This window comes from Phyllobates terribilis, unplaced genomic scaffold (assembly GCF_046119375.1).
Source record: "Phyllobates terribilis strain yellow unplaced genomic scaffold, ASM4611937v1 Scaffold_193__1_contigs__length_3613616, whole genome shotgun sequence".
Lineage (NCBI taxonomy): Eukaryota > Metazoa > Chordata > Amphibia > Anura > Dendrobatidae > Phyllobates > Phyllobates terribilis.
The window spans coordinates 47,501-55,525 of NW_027362953.1; the positions used below are offsets into that span (position 1 = coordinate 47,501).

General features: G+C 48.7%; 1 pseudogene; it reads right to left on the minus strand.

Moving 5' to 3' along the window:
- LOC141213288 (18S ribosomal RNA) overlaps window positions 1-1,442 on the minus strand; it is a 1,868-nt pseudogene extending 426 nt beyond the window's left edge.
- Between the last annotated feature and the right edge of the window lie 6,583 nt (window positions 1,443-8,025).

Below are 8,025 nucleotides of genomic sequence, written 5' to 3' on the forward strand. Positions count from 1 at the left end.
AAGCTGGACGCGGACTGCGGGGGGTCACGTAGCTAGTTAGCATGCCGGAGTCTCGTTCGTTATCGGAATTAACCAGACAAATCGCTCCACCAACTAAGAACGGCCATGCACCACCACCCACAGAATCGAGAAAGAGCTTTCAATCTGTCAATCCTTTCCGTGTCCGGGCCGGGTGAGGTTTCCCGTGTTGAGTCAAATTAAGCCGCAGGCTCCACTCCTGGTGGTGCCCTTCCGTCAATTCCTTTAAGTTTCAGCTTTGCAACCATACTCCCCCCGGAACCCAAAGACTTCGGTTTCCCGGACGCTGCTCGGCGGGTCATGGGAATAACACCGCCGGATCGCCAGTAGGCATCATTTATGGTCGGAACTACGACGGTATCTGATGGTCTTCGAACCTCCGACTTTCGTTCTTGATTAATGAAAATATTCTTGGCAAATGCTTTCGCTTTGGTTCGTCTTGCGCCGGTCCAAGAATTTCACCTCTAGCGGCGCAATACGGATGCCCCGGCCGTCCCTCTTAATCATGGCCCCAGTTCCGACAACCAACAAAATAGAACCGGAGTCCTATTCCATTATTCCTAGCTGGAGTATTCAGGCGTGGCTGCCTGCTTTGAACACTCTAATTTTTTCAAAGTAAACGCTTCGGGCCCCCGGGACACTCAGTCAAGAGCATCGGGGAGGCGCCCCAAGGCAAAGGGGCTGGGACTGGCGGTAGCACGCCTTGCGGCGGACCGCCAGCTCGATCCCAAGATCCAACTACGAGCTTTTTAACTGCAGCAGCTTTAGTGTACGCTACTGGAGCTGGAATTACCGCGGCTGCTGGCAAAAGACTTGCCCTCCAATAGATCCTCGTTATAGGATTTAAAGTGTACTCATTCCAATTGCCTCGAAAGAGTCCTGTATTGTTATTTTTCGTCACTACCTCACCGGGTCGGGAGTGGGTAATTTGCGCGCCTGCTGCCTTCCTTGGATGTGGTAGCCGTTTCTCAGGCTCCCTCTCCGGAATTGAACCCTGATTCTCCGTTACCCGTGGTCACCATGGTAGGCACAGAAAGTACCATCGAAAGTTGATAGGGCAGACACCCGAATGGATCGTCGCGGTCACGGGGACGTGCGATCGGCCCGAGGTTATCCAGAGTCGCAACGCTTACGGGGAGAGCGCGGCAGGGGGGAGGCCGCGGAGGACCGTCCCGACGCCGGGCCCGGGACCCCGGATTGGTTTTGATCTGATTAATGCACGAATCCCTGGCGGTCAGCGCTCGTTTGCACGTATTAGCTCTAGAATTATCACAGTTGTCCGAGTCAACGGTTTGGAGCGATCAAAGGAACCATAACTGATTTAATGAGCCATTCGCAGTTTCACTGTACCGTCCGTGTGTACTTACACGTGCATGGCTTAATCTTTGAGACAAGCATATGCTACTGGCAGGATCAACCAGGTAGCCCCCCAACACGACTGGACCGCGTCGAGGTTCGGGAGAGGAGAGGCCTGCGGGAAGAGAGGGGGGGCGGCGGAAGAGCCCCGCGGCGGCAGGGCGCCCGGACGGAACGGGTATAGGCAGGGCGTGCGGCGTCCGGAGAGGATGCGGGATGGCATGGGGCTTCCCTGGGGGGGGCGGGGAACGGAGCCCTCGCAGCACCGGGGACATGTGCGGGAGGAGCGGCTCGCTGTGCGGTGCGTGGTCCCGAAGCGGCAGGCGTCTGGAAAACACCCCTTGCACGGGGAGGGCGAGGTGACTGGCCTCCGGAGGACGCCACGGCCGCCCCCGTCTCACCAACCGCACCCAAGGCAACACACAGGGTCGCTCGGGGAGATGGCGTGCGGGGGTGGGCCTATGTGGCGCCACCGTCTGGCTTAGACCTGCCTCCGCCGCGGGGGGTCCTCGACCCACCGGCGGACAGGCACGAGGATTGGGAGAGGGGGGCTGGCCGTCAGGGTCCGCCGCGGCTCCGGCACTAACCCGACGACGCGGAGGTCGCGTGGGTGGTCGTCGGCCAGGCCGTGTCGGCGTCGCCTTCCAGAGTAGTCCCTCTTCCCGCTCGCGCCCGTAACCTCAAAGGGATGCCCGAGCGGCTTTTCCTCCCAGGGCTGCTCCCCGCCCGGGGGCGGGAGCGCATGGGGAACCCCAGGTCGGCCTTTCACCGTACTCCCTACCTCTTGGCCCTCGTTCCTTCTCCCGTTCTCCATCTAACCCCTTGGCTCTGGGGTTTCCGCGCTCGCTCTCTCTCTCCTTCTCCCTGCCGAGCCGCCAGGGAGGATGAGGGTCGAAGGGGAAAGGTGACGGTCGGGCTGGGGCACACCACACGGTGAGAACCCCCTTCGCCTGCCTCCACACATCTGTCGTCCTCCCCACTGACGTAGGGGCCCGGGAAAAGACTGGAAATCGCGAAGCTCGGCAGTGGCGCGGAGACGCCACCCACCGCCGCCGCTGTCGCCACCGCCGCGGAGGCCGCCCTGTCGGACGCGAGGGGCGGCGCGGGCCTCCGCTGGCCGGTTACGCATCTGGAAGAAAAGGGCCGCCCTCGGAGAAGATCGGTGTGCTTCCCCGCACAGGAAGCGATTCGGACGACGGCCCCCACGCCTGGGTGGGTGGGCGCCACGCCGTTCGCCCGTGCGGGTCGTCGGACCGCTGCCTTCGCTCGGGTCGGGCCAATCTCCCCACGGCTCGGCCACCTCCGCGGACGGGAGGCGAGGCCGGCGTGCGCGCCCAAAGATAGGTGTCGAAAGCCCGGGGGTAGAGGAGGAAGGGGACCGCTCACCTTAAGCCAGCGCGAGCTCCAAAGCCCGGGCCGAGCGAGCGGCGCCACCTCCCCACCCGGGAGCGCTGCGCCAGATCGATCGGAGGAAGAGCAGGGGTGCGTGGAGGGACTTGCCCAAGTACGGAGGCTGCTAACCCCTGTCGTCGGGAAATACGTGCCCAAGAGTCCTGGAAGCGAGACTCGGGTACAGGCGCCCTTGCAGAGGGGGTACTGGATGTGGAACTGGGGTCAAAGCCACAAAAGCATCCGCCCTCATGGAGCCTCTCCCGGGCCTAAAAATCCAGATTTTAGCCTTGACGGCGCCCCCATGTGGAGAACCAGGGCCCGTGGGGGGGGTCTGGCCAGGCTCACTTCAACCCAGGAACACCTCTCTGACTTGGGATAGGCGACCGGCAAAAGTCCCCCCACGCAGCTGCGGAAGCCTGGGTTCAGCCAAGGTGCAGACCTCCAGCCGAACAGGGACTCATAGCCAAAACGCGTACCCGGGCCTACGGAGGTGAAAACCTGCTTAAATGAGTCAAAATGTGTCGGGGCTGAGAGGTACCTCTCTCTCATATATTCTGCCGGTGGTGTGCAAAACTGGGTCTTTGTATGGAGTGTCACCCTATACCCACTTTAGGGACGCATTCCAAAAAGTACCCGATCGCCTGGAACTGTCAGGCGGATTCGGCTCCCTGGAATTTCCTCATTCTGGTTCTTTTTCACTTTTTGTCTCTTTTGCGACATCTAGTGGGCAGGCTGCATTACTGCAACCAGGGACACCTCAAAACGCTTGGAACTGGGGAGCGGGCTCAATTTACTAACGTTTTGCGGGTCCTGGAAGTCAAAATTGTGACTTCTGAAAACGACTAAGTATGAAGGACTCATCGGGCGAATCGCTCTGGAACTGAAATCGGATGCGCTCACTCACATTTTCCCCTCTCTGGAAGTCTGACACAAGTTGAAAAATTTTCTAAGTCCACAAAAAAATTTTTTTCAACTTTTTTTCAATTTTCCCCCTGTGGGATATATATTTTACCCACACATTTGGAGCTCTCCTGGGATGCCCTCTAACATATTATAACCTCATTTTGTGGAAGTTTTCACAAAATTGTGAAATTTTCAAAAAGTCAGAAATTTTGACAAAAACGACTAAGTATGAAGGACTCATCGGATGAATCGCTCTGCAACTGAAATCGGATGCGCGCACTGACATGCTCCCCTCTCTGGAAGTCTGACAAATGTGTGAAAATTTTCTAAGTCCACAAAAAATTTTTTTTACAACTTTTTTTCAATTTTCCCCCTGTGGGATATATATTTTACCCACACATTTGGAGCTCTCCTGGGATGCCCTCTAACATAGTATAACCTCATTTTGTGGAAGTTTTCACAAAAAAGAGAAATTTTCAAAAAAGTCCAAAATTTTGCAAAAACTACTAAGTATGAAGGACTCATCGGATGAATCGCTCTGGAACTGAAATCGGATGCGCTTACTTACATGCTCGCCTCTCTGGAAGTCTGACACATGTGTGAAAATTTTCTAAGTCAACAAAAAAAAATTTTTTCAACTTTTTTTCAATTTTCCCCACGTGGGATATATATTTTACCCACACATTTGGAGCCCTCCTGGGATGCCCTCTAACATAGTATAACCTCATTTTGTGGAAGTTTTCACAAAAAAGTGAAATTTGCAAAAAGTCAGAAATTTTGCCAAAAACGACTAAGTATGAAGGACTCATTGCGCGAATCGCTCTGGAACTGAAATCGGATGCGCTTACTCACATGCTCCCCTCTCTGGAAGTCTGACACATGTGTGAAAATTTTCTAAGTCCACAAAAAAAATTTTTTTCAACTTTTTTTCAATTTTCCCCCTGTGGGATATATATTTTACCCACACATTTGGAGCTCTCCTGGGATGCCTTCTAACATAGTATAACCTCATTTTGTGGAAGTTTTCACAAAAAAGTGAAATTTTCAAAAAGTCAAAAATTTTGACAAAAACGACTAAGTATGAAGGACTCATCGGATGAATCGCTCTGGAACTGAAATCGGATGCGCGCACTGACATGCTCCCCTCTCTGGAAGTCTGACACATGTGTGAAAATTTTCTAAGTCCACAAAAAAAATTTTTTACAACTTTTTTTTCAATTTTCCCCCTGTGGGATACATATTTTACCCACACATTTGGAGCTCTCCTGGGATGCCTTCTAACATAGTATAACCTCATTTTGTGGAAGTTTTCACAAAAAGGTGAAATTTTCAAAAAGTCAGAAATTTTGCCAAAAACGACTAAGTATGAAGGACTCATCGGATGAATCGCTCTGGAACTGAAATCGGATGCGCGCACTGACATGCTCCCCTCTCTGGAAGTCTGACACATGTGTGAAAATTTTCTAAGTCCACAAAAAAAATTTTTTTAAACTTTTTTTCAATTTCCCCCCCCGAGGGATATATATTTTACCCACACATTTGGAGCCCTCCTGGGGTACCTTCACACATATTTCCCCTCTCTATAGAGGAAGACTGGAGGGCCTCAGCCCAAAATTCTGGAACTGTTTCTGTACACCGCAGCACTATTAACCACTTCGCACCAGAGCCTGTTTTTGCCTTCGTGACCAGGCCAATTTTTCAATTCTGACCACTGCCAGTTTATGAAGTAATTACTCTGGAACGCTTCAATGTATTCCCCTGACTCTGAGATTGTTTTTTTCATGACATATTGTACTTCATGATAGTGGTAAAATTTCTTCGATATAACTTGTGTTTATTTGTGAAAAAATCGGAAATTTGGCGAAAATTTTGAAATTTTCAAACTTTGAATTTTCATGCCCTTAAATCAGAGAGATATGTCACACAAAATAGTTAATAAATAACATTTCCCACATGTCTACTTTACATCAGCACAATTTTGGAACCAAAATTTTTTTTTGTTAGGGAGCTATAAGGGTTAAAAGTTGACCAGCGATTTCTCATTTTTCCAACAAAATTTACAAAAACATTATTTTAGGGACCACATCATATTTGAAGTCACTTTGAGGGGTCTTTATGACAGAAAATACCCAAAAGTAACAACATTCTAAAAACTGCACCCCTCAAGGTGCTCAAAACCACATTCAAGAACTTTATTAACCCTTCAGATGCTTCACAGGAATTTTTGGAATGTGGAAGAAAAAAATTAACATTTAACTTTTTTCACAAAAATGTTACTTTAGACCCAATTTTTTTTATATTCACAGGGGTAACAGGAAAAAAATGGACCCCAAATTTTTTTGTGCAATTTCTCTTGAGCGTGCCGATACCCCATATGTGAGGGAAAACCACTGTTTGGGCGCACTGCAGGGTTCGGAAGGGAAGGAGCGCCATTAGACTTTTTGAATGTAAAATTTGTCTGAATAATTAGCAGACGCCATGTTGCGTTTGGAGAGCTCCTGATGTACCTAAACCCCCATAAGTGACACCATTTTGGAAACTAGACCCCTTAGGGAACTTATCTAGATGTGTGGTGAGCACCTTGAACCCCAAGGTGCTTCACAGAAGTTTATAATATTGAGCTGTAAAAATAAAATTTTCACATTTTTCCCACAAAACTGTTTTTCATCCCTTAATTTTGCATTATCATAAAGGTAATAGGATAAATTGCACCATGAAATTTGTTGTGCAATTTCTCCTGAACACGCTGATACCCCATATGTGGAGGCAAATTACTGTTTGGGCGCATGGTAGGGTTTGAAAGGGAAGGAGCGCCATTTGACTTTTTGAATGTAAAATTTGTTTGAATAATTAGCAGACGCCATGTCGCATTTGGGGAACCCCTAATGTGCCTAAACAGTGGAAACCCCCCACAAGTGCCACCATTTTGGAAACTAGACCCCTTAGGGAACTTATCTAGATGTGAGGTGAGCACCTTGCACCCCCAGCTGCTTCACAGAAGTTTATAATATTGAGCCGTAAAAATAAAATTTTCACATTTTTCCCTCAAAAAATGTTTTTCATTCCCTAATTTTGTATTATCATAAGGGTAACAGGATAAGTTGCACCATGAAATTTGTTGTGCAATTTCTCCTGAACACGCCGATACCCCATATGTGGAGGCAAATTACTGTTTGGGCACATGGCAGGGTTTGAAAGGGAAGGAGCGCCATTTGACTTTTTGAATGTAAAATTTGGTTGAATAATTAGCGGACGCCATGTCACATTTGGGGAGCCCCTAATGTGCCTAAACAGTGGAAACCCCCCACAAGTGCCACCATTTTGGAAACTAGACCCCTTAGGGAACTTATCTAGATGTGTGGTGAGCACCTTGCACCCCCAGCTGCTTCACAGAAGTTTATAATATTGAGCCGTAAAAATAAAATTTTCACATTTTTCCCATAAAAAATGTTTTTCATTCCCTAATTTTGCATTATCATAAGGGTAACAGGATAAATTGCACCATGAAATTTGTTGTACAATTTCTCCTGAGTACGCCGATACCCCATATGTGGGGGAAAACCACTGCTTTGGTGTACGGCAGGGTTCGGAAGAGAAAGGAGCGCTATGTTGGCTGGGATAGGCAGCAGACACCATGTCACATTTGAAGAGTCGCTGACATGTCAAAACAGCAGAAACCCCCACAAGTGACCCCATTTTGTAAACTACACCTCTCAAGGAATTCATCTAGGGAAGTAGTGAGTATTTTTTAATTTTTAAATTTATACCATTGGGCAGTGAAAAAAGCATAATTATATTTTTACCACAAAAAAATGTTTTACCCTCAGATTTTACATTTTCACACAGGGCAATGGGTAAAAATGGTGCCGAAATGTGTCACACAATTTCTTCTAAAAGTGGCAATACCCCATATGTGGCTGTATCGTACCACTTAGCCATACGGTGAGATCTGGGGGGTACGGAGTGCTATTTGACAATTGGAGAACAAATTATTGTAGAATAGGCATTTGGATTTGGGAGCACAAAATTTTCTGAATTTCTTTTGGGGGGCAAGGGTCATTTTGCTTTTCCAGAGCCTTTCTGCTACCAGTAACTTGGAAGTCCCTTATATTTTTAACAGATGACGGACCTGAGTGGGGACTAGCTTTTTTTGAGGACTGAGTTGAAGCTTTTATTGGGAACATTTTACGTAACATTTATCCGGCGCTCTAGGCTGAGCACTTACATCGGGGTTTCCATCTAAATTTCCAAGTGATGTAATTCAGATGAAACCCCTGCAGGATCCATTCACTATAATGAGGCAGCAGAGTTACTCTCTACTCCGTCTGGCCTCTGTTTAGCGGTGTCCTTTTTTTC